The sequence below is a fragment of the Ostrea edulis genome, chromosome 1 (genome assembly GCF_947568905.1).
Source record: "Ostrea edulis chromosome 1, xbOstEdul1.1, whole genome shotgun sequence".
Classification (NCBI taxonomy): Eukaryota; Metazoa; Mollusca; class Bivalvia; order Ostreida; family Ostreidae; genus Ostrea; species Ostrea edulis.
Genome location: NC_079164.1, coordinates 3,059,151 through 3,062,871, shown reverse-complemented (window position 1 = coordinate 3,062,871; position 3,721 = coordinate 3,059,151).

Genomic DNA, 3,721 nt, shown 5'->3' with positions numbered 1-3,721 from the left:
CACAAAACCATCAATATCTTTATGCTGCCGTGTTTACCATACATAGTACATATAACAAACGTTTTTATCCGCCATTTCGATTGCTTATATCATGTGCCCAATGTGCAACTTGAAGTAGACACTATTTTCCAAGTGTTAAAAGAGGGGTAGGTGAGGCCTGTGTTACACACTATCTAGTAGGATCATGATCTAACTCTTGAAATTCCACACGTGTTATAATACCAACTTCCCAATACAAAATCATTTTGATAATACATCAGAAAAAGACAAACATTCCTGCACATACTATTTCTTTAAATATAGATTAAAATGAAAATTTCTCGTGACCACATATGAAAGGTGAATATAAAGAACAGATTCTCAAGTCAAAGTAAGTATTTAATTGATAGAGACAATAGTAATCTTAATCAACTGTTCTCATAACCCCCATGAGCATATGTACGTATTCCTTATGAATCTCAACAGACTTTTAAGGACCAGTATTTAACTGACTACGGTCCGATAAGCAGATGATGAAGCAAAAAAAAAAAAAAAAAAAAAAAAAACCAAAGCACGTTGCCATTCACAGAAATTAACAAATGTTAATAGGAATTGAAGCAAAGTAATACTAACTGTCATTTTGTAATACCTGCCCTCATATTGATGTCGAAAATCTTTCCGGCAAAATTTATTTACTCTTTCAATGACGGGAAAAAATTTTGTTACTAATATTTGTGTTAACAAACTATTCAGAGGCTATGCATAAAGAAAATTACCACCTATGATATATCCAGTGGCCTGTGTTTGACCAACCATCTATTTTGTATTGCTTAAAGGAGATATGAGATCAATCACTGTTCGTTATCTTCCCCTTTCATAAAGCTATATATTAGATAGAACCGAAAACTTTATTTTAATAAGATCTTATACTTAGTTTTAATTTCATGTATGATCACGGTTGAAGTTAAATAGAAAACTATCATCATAGCATATCTTTACAACAAAAAATAAAGTGTTCAGATTGAGAGTTAATATTACATTAGCTAGTATATCACCTGTTGCAATATCTTTATCTTTATTTAGGTTTAACAAAACTTTTAAGCACTTAAATATGTAAGGTAGAATACTACGTCTAGATCTAGGCTGAAACTTTGCAAAATAAAGGAAAATGAACACCTCCGTGGTAGTATTAAGTCACATCACTTTACTTCATAACTACAAACAAAAACCCACCAAAATCCAGGTATAAACGAACATTTTGAACTCTTGGATTATCTTGTGTTTCCGGCGATCCGTGTTTGTCCCACTCTTAATTTTTCATTATTTGTAGGAGTTATGAGATAATAAAGCTTAGATGAAACTAAAATTGGAATGAAATATATATATAGTCAGTTATGTATTTCTTTTACGACACTATATCTTTTCACAGATTGTATCCAAGAAAGGATACACATGACCTGCTTTATCGTAACCATGCTGTTAAACTGAGAACAAAAAGGGTTATCTTCCTTCACGGGAATTTTCAAGCGAAATCCCGTCTGTCGTGTATTCCTTTTATTCGTATATAGTACCCGGGTGTCTCTACAGCCCAGTAGCTAAGTACTTCGTTACTAGTCTGAAAATACGGATATGTATTTGCTGGGATAAAATTCAGAAGTTAATTTCAAAGTTTATTTCCCTCATGCATAGCTCTATCTTTGGACGAATTTGGCTCCAGATTTTGGCACTCTAATTTTCCATTTAGCTCTTACAAGTTTATTGTTATTTGGAATTTCCAAACTTTCGGCTTGAGCATCACTAAAGAGATTATCTGTCGAAATGCGCATCTGGTGCATCAAAATTGGTACCGATCAGTTTTACATCCAGCCAATGATCGAACAGCAAGTATCTTACGAAGGTGATAACATGTTGCATGTATTATCATTCTCTGCTTACCATTTCAGAATTAACAAATTTACAAAAACAAAAACATTTTGGTATGTTAGCAACAATTCAAGCTTTTATAAATATATCGAATTTCAGTTGCTATACATGTATTTATATACTCAACTTAGAATTAATGCAATTAAAATTGACTGCTTTAAAAGCAGAAATTTAATCTGTATAGCAAACCCGCCAGGATACATACACATTGAAGCCTTGAAGTGATTATTTTAAAGATTTCAATAGCAAATATGACAAATTATTCCTTACCTGTACATATGTTTTTGTGTAGGATATAATCAGAACAACATATACCTGGACTGAAAGTAAATACATTAATCACGTCCTTTTATGGTTTTCAGTAAAATAACACGATTGCTTAACAATAAAAACCTAATTAACCTATTAATATATTTTAGAATTGAAACGATTCACTCTTACCTGCACATATTAGGGTCCTGCGTTGCAGATAAATAAACAAAATGCAGAACTGTGACATAAATTAGACCCTCCATTTTGTTCACATTCAAATCAAACCAATCTACACTTCCGGGTATCAATATCAATGAAAATTGCTCACAATAGTATATCCCTATTAGTCAAAAAATGCATAAACTGAAAATATATGAACATGCATTTCGATTAGAACAAACTTTTGATTGAAACATTCTCAAACAATTCTTCAAAAAATCATTTCGAATGAAAATAAATGATGAAAATCGTAACACGTTCAAAATATTTCCAGAAAAATGACCAAGAGGAAGGATACTATGCAAAGTTAACGCTCGTCATTTTAGTGAGGTACATATCCTTGTTTATTTCACGTTGTATGTAAATTCAGATCCGACATTTTTGATTTTTAGTGTTTTATACGAATATACGTATTTGTAAATAAACATTTTAAAATTCTCTTTAATTAAACACATTTTGACTTGTAAAACATCCGCTAGTACTTATGTAAATTAAATGAAATTTCCGGATACAAAAATCGTCATTCTCGAAGAACTTTGCATTTTTGGTGTTTAATGAAGTGTTTCAGGAAAAAAAATACCAAAAAAAGCAGTGGTTTTGAATTTCACTGCATTTGTTAAAAACAAATTATACTGGTTAGTGTCATTTATATTGTGGACAGAAACTGTGTTTGTATAATTAGCATTGAATAGTCATTATTTGGTAGTGTTTTAACGATTTGTATTTTGGTGTTTTATAGGAATATACGCATTTGTAAATAAACACCCTTCAAAATTCTCCTTAATCAACCCCCCCTCTCTCTCTCTCTCTCTCTCTCTCTCTCTCTCTCTCTCTCTCGAGAATACTGAATACATTGTTCTGTTCTAAATTTATAGCATAACGAAATTGAATATAGCGAACAGTGATTAAGAGGTAATTATTATATCAAATTTGAATAAATGTATACATCCTTCTCTTTCTCATATTTGACAAAGACAATCAATCTCTCTCTCTCTCTCTCTCTCTCTCTCTCTCTCTCTCTCTCTCTCGAGAATCACTGTTCGCTATATTCAATTTCGTTATGCTATAAATTTAGAACAGAACAATGTATTCAGTGCATTATTGGAAACGATGATTAACGTTTGTTATTCTCAAATAGCAGGGAAGTCAGATATAAAATTTGAGATACGAGAAGGTGCGAGGAGGTCCCAGTACAACGATTTCGTTTAACAATCGGCTGTCGATGAAAAATTTGAGTATATTTTGCCAGTGAAATTGAACAGTATGCAAATAATGTAGAGGTAAAATATACATTTACAGGAATGTAATACTGGATTTTTTCATACATAAATGCGTACAATGTATAGTT